The following is a 19,823-nucleotide window of genomic DNA, read 5'->3' as shown; positions in this document are numbered from 1 at the left end:
AACTTTTCAGAACGGCCAAACACAAGGTTTTGAAACATCGATAGGGTTATAAACCATTAAAATATTTACTTGATTCACCGATCAATAATAAAAAAAAAAACTTAGAATGTGGTCTTCAACAATAAGTGCTTATAATTGTAAGATTGAATATTTATCGGGTAAACAATATGTTAAAGCTGATTTCCTAATGCCAACTCAATTCCAGGAGGAAGCACTACTTATTTCAGACGTAAACGATAACTTCCTCTTGACACAAACTAGGTCACTTCGGGACTAACATATGGTTCAATTTTATCATTAATTCGCTTGCGCATAGGGCCTTGAGCGGTGTGTGTTTGTGCGTGTGTGTGGGGGGGGGGGGCTGAAGAAGACCCAGGAAGTTAGACAGACGACCCTTTTTGTCACGTACAACTGGGGAATGGAAATAAGCCAGTTGACCCAATAGCAGACCTTATGTATAACATGATGGAGCAACAGGTTAAAGATAAGGAAATTATCAATATAATCGCATCGTTAAGAAGTAATAAACAGTGTGCAAATAATAAGAAATACTTATTAATACAAGATGTCTTATATTAAATTTCTCATCCCAAAGATGACCAGAATCCTAGATTATTTGTACCAGATCATTTACGGTTTGATGTATTAGAGACTTCGGTATAGATAAAACTAAGTTTTATAAAACAAAAAGTGTTATTTGCCCAATTTATATAAACACATTTATCAGTATGTGCCCAGTTGCGTAACCTGACAAAAGCGTTCATCAAAGAAAGTTAAAACTCCATTACAAGAAACCAATATCCCACCATACCCAATTGCTAAAGTTTCACTTGATTAGTCTGGACCCTATTCTTTATCCCTCCTGGGTAATAAATATATCATATCATTCTTGGCTCATATAATGGATGGCCTGAAATGCTGTCGAGGATAAAAGTGCTGATAACGTATTTCATGTAGTAATCGACAAAATCTTTCCTAGATATGGTATTTGCTGATAAAGAAGCTCATTTATTAATCGACGAAATCTTTCCTAGATATGGTATATGGTTACAATTGGTCACGGATAATGGGAGCGAAAATGAAAATCGAATTATGCGTCACACATTAGCTGGACCTTATCCATTATCACTCTGGGGCAATAAATATATCATATCATTCTTGGACTGGTGTAGGTTTTCTCCGGGTCCTCTGGGTGCTTTCCAAAAAGTTAGAAAATAATTTAAATACACTGGATTTATATTGGCTGCTATTAGGTTTCATATTAGTGGATCTTGAAAACGTTCACCTTTATATGTATTATATAATAGAGCTGTAGTTTTACCGATTGATAATTTACTGAAACCACGAGGAAATATTTAGAAGAGGAATTCAATCAAATTGCGCTTGAAAATCAGCATAACGCTTTTTTGTCAGTTCATAAAAACTCTTAAAACGCTAAACGTCGCCATAGACTCAATATGTGGATAAAAATAGTAAGGCCATTGCCTTTGAAGTTGGGAGACCCCGTTTATATACACATCAACCAAAATCAGTTAGGTGGATCAACAACAAAATATCATGCTGTAGAGATGTAACCAATGGACCTGACGATTCTTCAGATGATGATATGGACGATGCAAATGTTCTTGAACTAAACCCTTTGATATCACCCACCAATATTGCTGATTCGTCTGACGAAGGCCATATCCCGCCCACGGAATTAGAAACAGAGATCGAGAGGCATCTGAAACATATGCGAATAACCCGCCTTAATAATCAATTAGAAACGTGCCGTGATGATACGTTAGAGACATGTCTTGATAATTATGTTCAACAAAGCATAAATATTGATGTTGTTGATATCACGATAATTAATTCTAATACCAACAAAGATCCTAATGCTAATTTAAAATAAGTACTTACGATTATAATTGGCATGATTAAGTAAGCTTCAAGTGTTTTCATTGTATATAATTAGATTTTTTAAATATTTTATTTTGCGGTCTTCTTTAATTGAAGGACCAAGATGACACTCCTACCCATTTTCGTTTTCCGGGCTGTAATAATTCATTCATAATTCGTGAAAATGTTGTCTTTAGACAAGTAAGTGAATTTAGTACTTCGAGATCCAACTGGCTAGTATCTTTTATTATTGATTTGAAGCCTTATAATGCATTTATTTCCGTGTTAAATAGGGATAAAAAGATGGAAATTGTTGATGCCAATCAGATAATTTCTAAATATATTAAGCAACAAACCAACATGGACCATTCTAGTTTATTTGCTAATCGTTTGCAAGATATTCACAATATTCAGACATTACGTACAAAACTTAGCACAAAAACAAGTGAATACAAACTGACAGCATCTTAGTGCACAGTAAATTAGACTATATAAGACCAATCCTCACCCACAACAAACAATATATCAAACCCTAGTCCTTAGTAAATAAACTCAACTGGATATAAGAATCCCTAACCCGGTGATAGAGGAACAAACACATATTTAGAAAATCCAATTGTTCGTAGGAAAAACACTAATGTGGCTCTCACCCGAGAGCCTCAAATTTATTCTTTTGTCTTCAAAAATAAAAATGCCAGACTACCACAAGCACCATCCAATGAATACCGTCCGTACATATATCTATTACTAATGTAGTGTATTATTTTTTATAAAACACGAACTATATTACATCATCCTAAGTCAGTGCTTATGTGGAGATTTAACCCTCTCCCCCAAATTAGTAAACCTGACCTACAATTTCTTAAACCTACAATCACGTGCCCTGACCTTTATTACATCTCAGCGACCTTGACGAAAATGGAGATGGCCTTAACAAATAGATTTAGCCCAATTTTACCAATTGTAGGCAAAACTTTGAGTTATTTATTTGACACTGCTTCCCAGTCAGAATTTAATATTTAACGTTCAGAAATATATTAAAATCGGGAAAGTATTATCCATGTGGTAGATAAATGTTATTCAAGATTAAATGTTTCTCGTATTGATATTTCAAGAAATCTATCTAAATTCTAAATTAAAAAAATTGAATTACAACGCCAAGGTTTAGAAGCCAATTTAACAAAAGAAGTTACGTTAGTTAAATATTTTCCGTCGTTTGATTAGAAACTTAAGTCTATTTTAGATGAATTAAAACATTACTCATTGAGTTCCGATCTCAACTGCCAGGTACAGTAACCTTTCGACAGACCCCTCTTTAAAAGTTTGACCACGTGTACTACTTAAACGAGCTAAATCGCTAATATTTGGGACATGGAAATTGACACAAATGGGATGCAACGCATATAATAATGTAATATGAATGTATATAAACTGATTTACATTCATTGGTTTCAGGTTTTTCTGTAATTTCTAATCAGTTATGTTGGGCAAAATCCGCCAGAAGTCTCAATCGAATGTGAATCTCTAGCGTCTGGCTTTGCCAGTCTACGCCGATAGCATTTATTGCGCATGCTTTACAGTTAAGAATATAGCTTCAGCGTTTGACATGACTTGTGGAATTTGTCTAGCCTCGTTCTTCAAGTGCCTTGTTACAAATGGCGATGAAACGTATTATGGTACACGATTCGTGTACCAATGGTAAAATGTTTATTTTGTCTTAAATATTGGATATCAGAAGCCCATCTTTTCCTGATAAGATCACAACATCAATGTTGATTTAAATTGACAAATAGTTTGTGTTTTCAATGTCGAAGACTTTGGATGATATTGAGTTAGAGACTTGGCTACGTTAATAGATGTAAACAAAATTTATGTGATTTTAACATTCCCACTTTTAAGTCAGGCTTGGAATAGGGTTCCTTCCGATTTAGGTCTAATTCATGTTCTTAATAAAGGTCTGATCATTATGGTGATCTTATGTTATCGGTATTGTTACACATGGCTGGTAAGATCTATTTCTTAAGGCCACCTCTAAATTTGGCTGAAGGTCACGAGATGTAAATAGGGCTAGCGCTAACCCCAACCCTAAACCTAGCCCTAACAATCACTTGACCTTACCCTACTTACATCTCTGCGACCTTGACGAAATCTGGAGATGGTCTTAAGAAATCTAGCCAAACATGACCGCAATAGTGTAAGTTATAAGGTCATGTGACACGGACAGGTGCTTCGGGCTTACTTATAACGAGTTTCAAAATGGCGTCTCCAATACAAGACAGCATATCTTTTCACCTATCAACATGTATTACTATACTCACCATTCCCAAGTTCCCAACCAGCAACGTGATACCCTTTCTCAATAGTATACTGAAATAGTTGTATAGCATCCGCTGGGTCCCATTTGCCGTTTTTTCGTAGATTTAGATTTAAGCCAAAGATAAGATCCCAGCCGACAGCCTTTACCATGTTATTCAGTTTATCCCAAACATCTCCTTAAAGCACAGGACAGACATAATTGTTAATGATTCAGTTTCATCAAGAACACAAAGTATTTTAATTTTTTTATCTTATAATATCACGCTACACGAAAATATCGAAAAGGCCATTACTTATCAGCTTATAATAAGGATCCGCGTTGTACAATGGTATGAAATTCATTTTGACTGGATATTCTTTAATATTTAGGCTCGAATACGAGTAATATTTTGAATTTAAATACGGTGTTTGATAGTGTGTCGAAATTTTACTGAATACTCATTTCTGGTTTAACTATCGTTCAATTAGTCATGTAAATTTACGTATATCATGTGTTTGTTGGTGGCGGTATGTTCTATTCAACGTGCAGCTAACGATTTTCAGGATCCCTTTGTACCGAATTGATATTTTAGTCAATATCTTTATTGAGGTAATGCAACAGCTATTACACAAAGAGCCATTGGTTATCACTTATCTATACCACAATTGAATACTCTACCTTAGCATAGACTCGGTTATAATTCAGGATATAAGCCATCGATTTATTAACCCAATTTTACCCGCGATGCTGCACTGGTAGCTATTTGACCGAAAAGGGTACCTTTTCCACCCCCGGGATATGGATTATAGATACGTCTATCATGGAATATGTGTAAGAAAAGAGTACAAGAACTTTATTTACGAGCTAGTGTGTGGTGTCCGTGTGTGGCGAAGGCTAAATAATCCTGGGATGATCCACCGACTCTGAGATAACATGGTAATAAACCTTTGGCTAGATTGATAAACTTCTTTGACCTGCAAGTAACAGATTATCACACATCAAGTCTCTTTGGGATTCTTTTATTTTACAGTGCACTATCTCTCGTAGTATTCCCGTCTAAATTAGTCCGGTTGGCATGCATGTTAGTCCGGAATGTGGACACCGCGACGTTTTGGACTCGTACAATTTCTGAAATTTCAAAAAGCGCTATTCAGTGGAAGTAGTTCCACATCTCCAGCACAGTTTGACTTCAGAATTGATTAACCGTTAAACAATAAATCTGTTTAGCACGTGTTTTGAGGGACACGAATGACATTTATCAATCGCAACAATCAGTGTTTTCCTTTACTATTACAATAGGATTAAAAACGAACAAAATAAATATTTACTTACGTTATATCATTGTCTTTGAAATGATCAATTATCCTTTGTGTATCTATGGTAACGCCGACAAATCTTGAATCTATAGTATGTATAGGTTTTAATGACGACACATCAACGGTGATGTCGGCTGAAAATACCCAACCATGGAAGAAAGTCCAAAGGAAGACAAGAACAATTATTCGCTGCATGACTAAACTTTGAAATTTATTTTTAATAATATATTTCTCGCTTCTCTGTTTTATCTGATTTCTTATCTGATTCCAATTGAGATTTGATGGTTTGACCTTCACAGATAATGGCAGACAGATAGAAGTCACCTGCAAAGATATATTAGTGTTTGCACAGTAATCTCTCTCTCTCTCTAAAGTAATTTAAGGGTCACAATAAAGTATTAAATTTAGTTAATCTGAATACAGCAAACACGTTTTTATACCTGTTTATAGTTTAGTATGAATTAGGTGACATCCTTCACTACGGAGGTGGGGGCGCACGCTGAATAATCTCCAGGAGTTTATATGAATAAAGAAACCATTTTTATTGTGTTATACGGAAACACCCGACAATTAATGAGCTGAAGCTGAATCACATAACATGACGTAAGAGGCGGCACTTGTGTAGCAGTTGATGTATATTTCAATATGGCATCGGCAGAAAGTGACAGCTTGTCAGACATTGATTTCACCCGAATGTTCTTCCTGTCAGTACGAGCCAATTCGAAATTCGAGCAACAACGGTGACAATGATGGTTCGGAACATCCTACCATTTCTAGCGAAAAAGAACAATCGCTGCAGGCTATGTTCGGATTAGGTCAGACTCATAGTACCTTGTCTTATCACAGTCCTTCGATTCTTGATAACTTTTTGCTTCATTTATTGATGTTCACGCTTCATCGGCGAAAACATACCAGAAATAAAAACTATTAATTCCAACAAGTTTACCCTAGCCATAGGGTACTATGGTATTTTACACACCTTGGGATGTTATTTCCTTTGATCTCCCATGCATGTTATCAACCTGATGTGACATCATCAGGGGGTGATATTTGATATCGACCCTTGGGCCGATATCAGATACCACCCTCTGATGACGTCACAACAGGTTTACGGACCCTGCAAAGTAAAAGGACACAAATTCTTGCTTTTAACATTTTATTCACTTATTGTACAATGTTGTCAAACGATTCGGACGAAGAACTTTGCCAGGCCCATGTTACTTAGTGTCTTCATCTGACCATCAAGAACTTGTCTGAAACTCAAATTCTGGATTGTGTAGTATATCCACATCAGTTGTATTCGTAATCCGTAAATGTGAAACTATTCCCATATCTAAATACGAAATTCGGTGGGTAATATTCATTATTTTATTTTTTACTTACTTCCAAGACGAATCTAGACATCCAAATACACATATCTGCCAGTCCACACATGATTTTTCGCTCGTGTTTATTATTCCGCCACACTGACCACCTGTTAAAAAGTTCACAGCCCACTGATTTTTGGGCAGGTATTGTTGGCACATTCACCGACGTCTTGTAGGCCTAGTATTTAGGCTACCTAGTTGTGTTGTGTACATTTCGTTGCTATGGTTACGTCAGTCATTTATTTTGCTAGATTTTGAAAGCGTGTCCGTTTCACCATAGAACTATATAATAATAATAATAATAATAGTAAAGTTATTTATATAGCGCCTATTCCATTCCCAGGTATGCCGTAAGCGCTTCTAATGTCATTTCGGACAAGCTTGTTGAAACAGGTGTGTTTTTCCTAATGTTTTGGCATGTTTGATGGAACAGTTTACAGTGTTTGTCATTTCACACTGTCATTCCACAGAGTTGGAGCAGCAATGCTAAACATTCGATCACCATAGGTAACTAGGTTTGATGTAGGCACTTTTATGATCTCTTTACTCGTCAATTGTGTACGATGTTCGCATGGTTCCGACTGGTGCATCATCAACAGAATTCAAATTAATCCACAGAGAAAAAAAATAAGCTTATTAAATTAGAAGAATTCATGGGCCAACTATATTTATTCGAAAAATAGAATTATCGGACTTAACGCTTTGACACATGTATTGACAGACCCCTAGACCATGCTTGAAACAAAGAAGTAAAACTTTTTTGCGTGTAATTTTTTTGTACATTTATTGCAGTTGTGATCAAACTCCACTACAAGGATGCGATGGGAACAATTTAAAAAATGTTGTAAAAATACCCCTGGTTGAATGAGGCTGGAGATAGGAATGGGGGTAGAAAAAAACGAAAGGAAGAGAAGAGGAGACAGCTGCAGGAGAGGATGATATTGACGTAGATGAATAAAGTTTATAATTATAAGTTTACACAATTAGCGTACGAGGGGCGGCCATTTTGGTCCGATTTTGACAAAAATCGAATTTAGCCATCATTAGGATATAACGGTGATATATTCAAACTTTTTTTTTAAAATTGGATAAATATTGTTACCTCTAGAGGGACCACAAGCTAAAAACGTGATTTTTCATATAATCAAGGACCATAATTCAGGAAGTTACGATCCGGTATGCAGAATATCAAAAGGAACCAAGATCGTTGTGATATAAAGTTATATTTCAAGTATCGGATCTAATTTGTACCCTCTAGGTTGTAGTAACCTGGAAGTTTTTCATCTTCTCTTGGCAACGAGAGTCCTCTATCATTACATTTCTTATGATGTGGTTCTAAGTACCATAAATATTTGAAGAGTTTCTGCATGAAATGTCTGCCAACTGAATCAAGCTGGTCAATACAAAATCCATAATAAATGTCTAATTATAACATTTAAGGCCTAAACAAAGAACCGTAATGGGCAAATTTACCTCTTAAATAATGTATCTTCAAATTACTGTATAATGTAAAGATAAACGAAACAAGCTTGAAATCTTATTTTCTTTCAGAATCCTTATAGAATTCCAAAATAATTGGGCGGTGGGTTGATCTAACTATGTGTATCCGGTCCAAAGGTACACTTGTCCACTGTTAAAACTAATACAGCAATGCAACTCAATTGTGTAAGGAAGGCCGATCTAACTGCGAATCCAAAGATATGTCCAAGGTCAAAACTGAAACAACTATGCAATCCGGTCGAAATATACGGCGCATGTCGATACCTATGCGAATCCGGTTGAAAGATACGCGTCCACTGTCAAAACCGAAACAGTGGTGTGACGCGGTTTTGTGCCCTAGGCCGATCTAACTATCCGAACCCGGTCCAAAGATTTGTGTCCACTGTAAAACCTTAAACAGCAATATAACGCACAATTGGGCGCAGGTCTATACCTATGCGAATCCGGTCCAAAGATAGGTGTCCACTGTAAAACATCAATATGTCTATCAAGAGCAGTGGGCATTTAATTTCACGCTAGTCACCCCCGGGGCCCTGTGGACTCTTCACACACCACTTACATAATTCGTGATAACAACATGATCCATTGGCGACTCTAGTCGGGTAGATGTGATTCTAAGCCCGGAACAGTAATGCCCTTGCTCACCACTTTTCCAATAAATGAACCACCTGAATGACATGGTCGATGTGTTATATTGCAAACATCCATTCCACTTTCTCTTTAAAGAATATCAATCCAAATTAATGAAATGTCAAAAACATTTAAAATAAATAATGCCCATTTTTATTAAAAGTCACGTTTATTTGCAAGCCGAGGCTTGGGCTGAAGGTAGAACAACAAATCCAAACCTATGTCCTTCAAGGGTTACGTCACCCAATTTTTTATATCCGGGTAGTGGAGGTAACTGGTCATCTTGGTCAAGAAACAATTCCTTTTCATTTAATTTCACAGTCCTGAAAAACACACGTAATATGTGTAGACAATAAACACACTATACAAGAGAGAGAGAGGTGGGGTTTAACGTCCACTCGACACAAACTAATAAAGCATGGTTCAATTTTATTTCAATAATTCGCTTGCGCGTAGGGATCTTTAGCAGTGGGTGGAAACCGGAGGACACGAAAAAAAAAACCACGAGGTTGGACAGGCTACCCTACTCCTTGCCACGTACAACCGGGAAATCGAAACCAAGCCAGTTGACTCAATAACAGACCTTATGTCCGTACCTAGATTAATTAGTTACTTTCATTGCTTCCGTGCAGAAATACTGGATTTTCAAACAAAAAGGCAGCCCAAGACCACCAGACTGGTAAAGAATTTGAAATTAATGAAAATGGGCATGTATTTTAATATAACGTTTAGGCATCCGGCCAGGTGCATCAGAGAGGTAGAGAATTTGAAATTAATGAAAATGGACATGCATTTTAATATAACGCTTAGGAATCCGAAAGCAATAGCATCAACTCGAAAAAGGAACACCATATCAATTCATAATAAGTGTTGTTTTTGTATTCGGACTGGCTATAATAAGGAAATAAAAATATCCATACTGTGATGCGAGTCCTCCTTTAGATCCAGGTGTTAAGATATACAGATCTATATGATGGTTGTGTCCCAGGTTAACTGTTACTGATGTGTTTCCAACATTTAACATATAAACAGTAACACTGCCAGCTGGGTAGTTATAATCACTAAAAAAGAAACAAGATTTAGAGTTCAACTGTACACTCATTACCAGATGGATAGTCATTACACATAGAAGACAGACAGTTTTGTAATTAAATGGCACAGCAATATCAACTGAGCTTTATTTCTGATTTTTATCTCAACTGTGCAAAACAAGGAATTATTTCACTATTTAACTAAAAATATAAGACGATTAAATTATATTCTGTGTTTCTAACAAGTATTATTCATCCCACAAAATATATCATGTAACGAAAACAAAACAATTACCTGTTTCTATTAGTACAATGAGCGTACATTCTGATATTACGACTGTTTGCAATCGGTGGTGTTAACACTGGGCTACCAACCAATCTTTTATATAAAACTGTCAACCAATAATCCTGTTAAGTAAAACAAAAACCTTTATTTATCGTGGAATCAATCAATTATACGGAAATTGGTCCATGTGTACGTGACCTCTAAATTAGATAAAACTACAAAGAATTCAAAATTCTGCAGCACGGCCTGTGACCCGAACACATCTCCGTGAAGACATCAGCCCTGTTCTTCGCGAACTACGCTGGCTTTCCATTGTACAAGGATGTTTAAATTATTTTTGATCATTTTGCTCCTGTGAATTTAAACGAACTCCTTTGCAACCAAACACCGAAACACTTAACAACATCAAAATCTGTCAGACTAAACTCTCTATATGAAGTCCAACAAAACTTATGGGACACAGCACTTATGTACAGCGCACCGAATGCTTGGATTGAATTAATTGTTGCAATGGGAAATATTGAAAAATACGAGTCCTTTAAATCATCGTTGAATCGTATCTATTTAAAGAGTATTACCATCAATCTTTAAATGTTGAGCAATTTATTTCAACTTTTACGCACTACAATGTAAAACGCGTTGAAATATTATTTGAATATTCTAATGCGCTATATCAGAATAAATTATTACTATGAGTATTATTATATATAGTGGTATATTCTATTAGGTTTTTAATTCAATCCGAACGACTAGACACATTCCTTGCTACTCCACACCCCCCATTAAATGAATGTCAACCAAAGTGTAATCCATAACTTATCTAAACTAACTACTACCCCTTTTATTTTCCAGCTGAGGTTTAAAGCCTATCGGCAAAGCTCAATTGTACCACAGAGATCAATCCCTTGGACTCCAGTTCCTGACTAATGAGTGATTCTTGATACAGATGGAATGAAGGTATCACAAATATCATTGTTAGCCACCACCCCACCCCATTAAATAAATATCAACCATAGATTAATCCATGAACTCACAGGGTTTGGGTTGTTGCTGTCTGATACCATGGCGTAGCTGCCGCCAAAAAGCGTTTGTCTGAAAACGCCCTTTATTCCTCTAGATGCTGATACTCCAAGTTTATCTAACCACCTAAATGAAAAAAACCGTAAAAACTGCATTCATGTTGTTCAACAATTGCTCGTCTCCGCGTTCTATATAGGTGTACCTAGACATTGCACATTTCTTTTAAAACGAAATTCCAGCCATGTATCTTTTGTTAACGCGTGCCTGACGAAGCACTTAATGGTTGTATTTAGTACAAAACCAAAACTTTATTTTCGTATTTTACGTAGATACTTAAAAACTGCATTCATGTTGTTCAACGATTTCTCGTCACCGCGTTCTATATAGGTGTACCTAGACATTGCATATTTCTTTTAAAACGAAATTCCTGTCATGTATCTTTCGTTAACGAGTGCCTAACGAAGCACTTATTGCTTGTAGTCAGACCAAAACCAAAACTTTAATTTTGTATCTTACGCATATACTTGGGCTTCTTTGAAAGAGGAAATTGTAATACTGGTATTCTCATACCCACATATTTTTTAGTATTCTAAACCGCTTCGAATATCCCATTTAAATGCACACCGATCTCTAGTTTATTTTAAAACCCTAATGTGGAGCGCATTCCTTTTATGTATTTGTTTATTGCGTCGTCCTGTAAGGTGAAAGAAAACCCAAAAGTTTATATAAAATTTCACAGGGTGATTTGGTTCTTTATCACGGTGGTTTAGAGCCCCCAGATTCGATGATTATCTAAAGCACTTTAAAGTTCCTATTCCATAAAACGCTTTTCATCATGAATTAGCGTCGAGCAGCAGATCGTATCCTAACCCAGTAAATATCACAGGCTAACGATGCCATCGAGAGTTGGTTATGGTCTGGATAAGTTAATTAATGTCTAATTAATAATTTAAATAACATTTCAGGCCTAAAGAAAGACCGGCAATTGGCAGATTTAGCTCTTGCATAATGTATGTTTTAAGTGAATCGTGAGAATTATATAACGAACGTACATGAAACCGGCAACATATCGGTCAGCCAAATTTGGCGTTCCTCCACCATAACCGGAAGATGTTTCTCCTAACCAAATGGGCTTATTCCCATAGTTCTTAGATGTTGCAACTGCCGATTCTACATTGCCTTCGTAAGTACCAAGTTTATCTAAGCTGTAGAAATCATCTAGTTGAGCAGTTTTTCCGTTCATATAGTAGCTACAAAAAAGCATTGAGTTGGATTAGAATAGCATAATCTTCAAAAGTAACTATTAGGAGATTAATACATCTACATAGATGGAATAAAAGGCTAATCATAAAATGCGTCATCTATAAAACGGTATCAAGAAAACACCACGTTTAATCTACATTTATCAGGCACGTTAGGATTAAAATGAAGACCGATATGTAATAACTTACTGGTGGAATGTAACGGCATCTACAGTATGGCCGGCACCGCCTTTAAGAAAACTGAATTTAAAAAATGCAGTGTGTAACAGGCAATAATCATGAAGAAAGTGTTATAATCATCAGCAAAATCCAAGTATGACGTTATATTTTTCTTACAGGTTATCTGCAATTGCCCCGACCTGAGCTGCATCCAACCGGTGAACAGCAGTTTCGGCTAGAATGATTTTAACAAACTAGATTGACTAACATTAGGCTTCAATGAAAACCGTAATAGTAAAAAAGAAATCAATGTGAAATCGGACTGGCGAACTGTATGATATGCTTTATGCAAAACAAGTCTGAACCCAAGGTGCACCTGATATTACTTGGCAATTGAGTATCTACCTAACTGAGAATCATACCAGTAAAGAGCGGCCTCAAAGAGAAAACTTCATTAACACCGGAGACGTAATTCCTGGCACACTCTATCGGAGATAGAATAGAAAGTGAGATAAAACACGACTGACCGCAGTCTATCCTGGCATACTTTGTGAGTTTTTACATAGAAGAATAGATTAAAATCACTTTATACGTTTGTTGTACGACATTAACACCTATATGAACACGTAATCGTCTTGACTAAATCAGATTGTCGATAATGGTATGCGATTGTTCATGGTCAATTAGGCACACGATTGTCTAATAAACACAAAATACTTCCTGGCAGCCAATCGTCCTAATAGAAATGAAATGAAATGAAATGGAGTTTAACGTCCTACTGTTCTGCTCCTAACCTGGGCTAATGAAGACGGGCATACGCCATACAGTGTGCTATGAGGGAAATTTTGCCCGGATAGCGGCACTACGGCCTACTCTTATATCGAATTCCAACTGCCAAGGGATCTTTTACGTGCACGCCAATGTGTACACGAGACCTCGGTTTTTCGTCCCATCTGAACGACTAGACAGCTTTCCTTGTCAGCCCCTCCGTCCTGCATCACTGACAAGGGAGAACGTCCTAATAGAAGGTAGTTTAGGAAAAGAAAACTAATACATATACATGTGAGTAAAGTGGATGCAGACATGGGGCATGCTAGTTATAACTGATCAGCCCCATTACTTAAAATTATTGATATACATTTCCTACCCATCTATATTTTTACGATTGGTAAAGTCACCGCCTACTAAAATATAGGGTTTTATTCCTGGTATAGAATCTAAAATTGTTTTCAGAATATCAAAATCCGAAGCTATTGAAGCCATGGAGAGATTTGAGATAATACTGTGATGAGAGTCTGGTTCTGAAATTAGAAAAAATATATACATTGCATATTTTAAGTTCAATTAAAAATCCTATTTTCTTTTCGTTTCATTTTTTCCATGTACATTCACTCATTCTATACTATTCAAAAAAGTAGGGGATATTTGATTTTTAAGTGTTATTAAAGTCACCTAATGAAACTGACGAAGAAACAAATGACAAAATGAAATGAAGTTCACATTCATCGATTTATTCCAAATGATCGTTAGACTAAGTAAGGCACAGACTGATCATTATAAGGGTAAAATGATACCCGGGGTCAAACAGCAAAGTTACCACAGCATCACAACCAAGTCAGTAACGGGTAAATCCTCCTCTGTTTGCCAAACAAGCATTGATCCGACGTGGCATACTCCTAATGAGACGTCTAAGGTCATTTTGGTCCAGATTGTCCCATTCCTGTTGCAACGCAGCAGCAAGTTCTTGGACATTGGCAGGACGTTGTTGACGTTGACGTAACCTCTGTCCAAGCTTGTCCCAGACATGCTCGTTGGGGGAGAGGTCGGGACTCAGTGCTGGCCAAGGTAATGTGGTGATGTTCTGTTGTTGGAGGTAACCTGTAACGATCCTGGCCCTGTGACATCTTGCGTTGTCATCCTGGAAGATGAAACGGAGGTCATGACGTCGTGCGAACGGCACAACATGGACTGCCAAGCTGTTGTCCCGGTAGTACTGGCCTGTAACACGCCCTGCAACAACATGTAAAGCCGTTCTTCTAGCAACAGTGATGCCTCCCCACACCATAACAGAACCACCCCCAAATCGATCATGTCTGATGACGTTAACTTCTTGGAAGCGCTCGTTTCGACGACGCCACACCCTCCTACGTCTGTCCAAAAAATCAACAGTGAACCTTGACTCATCTGAAAACATCACATTGCTCCAGCGTCGATTATCCCAGTGTTGACGATCCCTACACCAACGACGTCTTGCCTGAATGTGATGATCTCTCAAACAAGGAATCACGCGAGGACGTCGGGCGCGAAGGTGACCCCTATGCAGTCGATTCCGAATCGTCTGGCCACTCACTCTCACACCAGTGTCTGTTTGAAGACGAGCGCTGATCTGATTTGCTGTGATGACACGATTTCTCAAGGCCAAGGTACGGATAAATCGATCCTGGGCTTGAGTTGTCGCCCTGAGCGTGGTCTGTCCTGTACAGATTGTGTATCACGGTATCTGGACCATAGCCTGCTTATGACAGACTGAGAAACATTCATCGTCCGCGCCACAACCGCCTGTGTTGTGCCGATCTGTAGCATGCCAAGGGCACGTAACCTTTCATTTTGGGTAAGCCGACGCATATCAAAATTTGTTTTCTGGTCACTAAAACAATTAAACTGATGTTTCCACCCTGGAATTCAATGCCACAATGACTGTAACATTCAAAGTCAGAGTCGTGCAAATCTTGGGTTGGACCCCAATGATGATCCCAAGCATCACCTGCATTCCATGCGGTAGCTATTGGTGCGTTTGGGCGTCACATGTAACTGGAAATGTTTCTTCTGTTAGGTTCTATAGTGACTTTTTTCGTAGTCATTTGCATATTTTAGTATTATGCCCCAAAATCATATATACCCTACTTTTTTTGAATAGTATATAATAAGGTCTAAAGAAAGGGATACGGCGCATGTGTTTGGTTTCATATTTATACATTCAATGAAATTAAAAGCTTTATTCATAGACGTCCTCTTTCAAAGCATGACTGCAATAATGTAAGTTACAAGGTCATGTGACACGAACGGCTGCTTTGGGCTTACATATAATGAGTTTCAAAATGGTGTCTTCAATACAAGACAGTATATCTTTTCACCTATCAACATGTATTATTATACTTACCATTCCCAAGTTCCCAACCAGCAACGTGATACCCTTTCTCAATAGTATACTGAAATAGTTGTATGGCATCCGTTGGGTCCCATTTCCCGTTTTTCCGTAGATTTAGATTTAAGCCAAAGATAAGATCCCAACCGACATCCTTCACCATGTTATTCAATTTGGCCCATACATCTCCTTAAAGCACAGGGCAGACATAATCGTTAATGATTCATTATCAGTATCATCAAGAACACAAATTATTTAATTTTGTATCTTATATCACATCACACGAAAATATCGAAAAGGCCATTACTTATCTGCTTATAATTAAGATTCGCGTTGTACAATGGTACAAAATTCATTTTGGCCGGATATTCTTTAACATCATTCTGTTGCCGATACGAGTGATATTTTGAATTTAAATACGTTTTTAGATATGTGTGCCGGAATTTTATAGCATACTCATTTCTTGTCTTAACAATCGGTCAATTAGTCATGTACCTTTATGTTAATCCTGTGTTTGTTGTTAATTAAGCGTTATTGGATGCGGAAGGTTCTATTCCACGGGCAGCTAACGATTTTGAACGAATCATCTGGTAAGGATCGTCCTTGTTCTACGTTGATATTCTAGCTAATATCATTATTAAAGTTTCGTTGCTTATTTATACCACGTTTGAATACTCTACCTTAGCTTTGTGTACCACGAAGCTATTCGCATAGAACACTACTTTCTCTAATATTGATGACTCTCCGTTATTATTAAGAATATAAGCCATTGATTTATTAATCCGTGATGCTGTACTGGTAGGTATTGGAGCGGAAATGGTAATTTTTTCAAATCCGGGCTATGGGTTATCCAGGATAATCATGGATACGTCCATCATGAAATGTATGTTATATAAGAACTTTATTTACGTGTAAGTGTTTGATTTTCGTGTGTGGCGAAAATTAAATATTTCTGGGCAGTTCCACCTACTCTGAGATAACATGGTAATAAACCTTTGGCTAGATTGATAAACTTCTTTGACCTGCAAGTAACAGAGTAAGCAGATTAAGCAAGTCTCTTTGGGGATTCTTTTATTTCCCGTAGTATGCCCGTTTTCATAATTCTGTCTAATCCGGGATTTGAGGGCCACGAATAACATTAAATAAAGAAACAAAATAAATATTTACTTACGTTATATCATTGTGATTGAAATGATGAATTACCCTCTGTATATCTATGGTAACGCCGACAAATCTTGAATCTATAGTATGTACAGGTTTTAATGAAGACACATTCACGGTGATATCGACTGAAAATACCCAATCATGAAAGAAAGTCCAAAGGAAGACAAGAACAATCATTCGCTGCATGACTAAACTTTGAAAAATGTTTTTTAATAACACAGATAATGGCAATTGTATAAATCAGACACATAGGGGGCACCTGCAAGGATATATTTGTGTTTGCACAGTAATCTAGCTCTAAAGTAGTTTAAGGGTCACAATAAAGTGTTGAATTGGGTTAATCTGAATAAAGAAACCATGTTTTATTATCTGTTATAATCTTATATGAATTGACTGGGCTACATCTTTTACTACTGAGTTAGGTGGGGTGGGTGTACGCTGATAATCCTCAGGAGTAAACTTGAATAAAAATAAGCATTTTTATTATCTGTTATAATTTAATATGAATGGCGGGGGGGCGCTGAATAATCCTCTTGACATCACTGTTTTTTAAGAACAGCAACACCAAAACCACTGGCCAATTAGAAACTAAAGTATTTTTCAAAGGAACCGATAAACATTAATTGCTGTTTAAAAGCTCCTTTCACCCAAAAATACGTTCTCTGGTATCATTAAATCTCAGATTCTCCGTTTCCATAGGACAGCAAACTATGAGAAAGGGGATACTCCAAACGCTATCTCCGACGTATAAAAACTAATACTCTAGCTGAACTTGCCGCCAAAGAAACAAACAATGAGCAATTAGCAGTTAAAACCAAACCTTGTGGCCACTCCAGATGTCAAACATGCAAAATCATAAACATACCCGACCAGTTCCATTACCAAACATCTGGCACACAATTACCAATATTAGATCAACTTTCATGCAAAATAATTTATCTAATTTTATGTAGACAATGTGACAAACACTAAGTAGGGGAGACCCAAAATGCAAATGAAATGAAATAGGGCTAATGAACACCAGTTCAGCTCTGAACGTCGGTCTTATTACACTCGACCTCTACGTTCAGGGACTGTGCTATTGAATCCTTGTCGAAAATCTAATCGCTTCCCAGTCAATTTTACTGGGCAACTTTTTACTGCTAAACGGTCGCGTGTCAGTCCCTGTAAACGCCTCAACAATATAGCTTAACATTTTAGTGAGAAAATATGACCTTGCTTACGAAATTAAGGTAAACTCGAATATCTGGAATGCACTCAGAATTCACTTCGAATGTCCAGGAATACACCAGGAATTTTCATTCTGACGGAAAATATTAACATGTTTTAATTGGGATGGCCGAATGAATATGGTTGTAACTGAAATATGTTTAGGAAGCAATGTAATCTTTTTATTATAATGCAGTGCCAGATTATGAAGTTTGCTGTGGATTTAGAATAAGCTCACCCCCTAACTACATATTAAATAAATACGTTATCGGTAGCGTTCGACCTTCACATTGACCAATATAGAGAATAGTTCTCAAATCGTTTTAGAAATGACACTGATGATAAGAGAAGGAGTCTCTTATCAATACACAAAGTTTTTAAGTTTTATTTTTTCGAAGTAGAGATATAAATTCTATGGTTGTACTATAATAATGACGAAAATCAACAGAAGATTTGGTTGTTCTGAAATGTTTAACATGTTTAGTTTAATGAATACTCATATTTTTGTGGTTTTATTATTTGCCTCCCGTTTGTTCTTAACCTCGGGTGAATATATAATAGAGCTCTCGGGAAGTAAACGAATACAGACTGTAAGCCCACAGTTCTGTAGTTTTACTCTGGATACGATCGAAATGACCAAAAACAGTGATAAATATGATTTTAAGTAAGTACATGTAATACAATTGTTAAAGTTAATTTATATAGTCTACGGGCACTATAAACCAAGACTCTTTACTAAGGTATCTCACCTGTCGTTTTTTACTCAATTCGCTGGACACATTTCTTCATTTCTCTATCTGTTATTAGCGATTGTAACACCGAATCCGGTACATATTAGTAATATTGCTTTTATTTTGACTGTCTTGATATTCTTTGACACGTTTCTTCATTTCTGTCTGTTATTAGTGAATCCTACATCCAATCCAGTATAAACATTAGTAATTTTGTCGTCTTCAATCATGTTAAACTCAATTTCATTTTAATTCAGTTGATATAGAATGATATATAGAAGGCCTAATCTGGGACACACAGATTAGAATAAATAACAGAGATTAAAGACAAGTAAAGTTACACCATTACCCAGTATGAGTCGTTTCATACCCCAATAATTAATTGTAGCACCATGGGTCTTTATCTAACATGGAAAGCTGACATAGCTCAAAACTGGTCGCCACATCCTACGTATAATCCATGTATTCTTTTCTTACTACCCACCTATCTTAATTAGCCTTGTGATCGTATTTTCACTTGTCGTCTTGGCTTTCTCTTCACGTTGTGTCATTGCTTCTTACCGTCTCTGTAGTTTAGACGTTTGTCTTACCAGTTCGTTTTTACATTTTATATATCAAGCTAGATACATAAGATACAAGCATAGTAAATAAAGAGTCGTTAATTTTAGTATTTCCGGGAAAAACTATACCCATATCCCTAGATTTAATACATGGGATCTTAACATAACCTTACCAAACCTTTTATTCAAAAGTTAAATTACCATAATTTTGAAACTTGGACGAAGGGTCTCAAAATTATATTAGCTCTATTTAGCTACACGGACGA

Source organism: Patella vulgata, chromosome 3 (assembly GCF_932274485.2).
Source record: "Patella vulgata chromosome 3, xgPatVulg1.2, whole genome shotgun sequence".
Lineage (NCBI taxonomy): Eukaryota > Metazoa > Mollusca > Gastropoda > Patellidae > Patella > Patella vulgata.
This window is presented reverse-complemented; position numbering follows the sequence as displayed.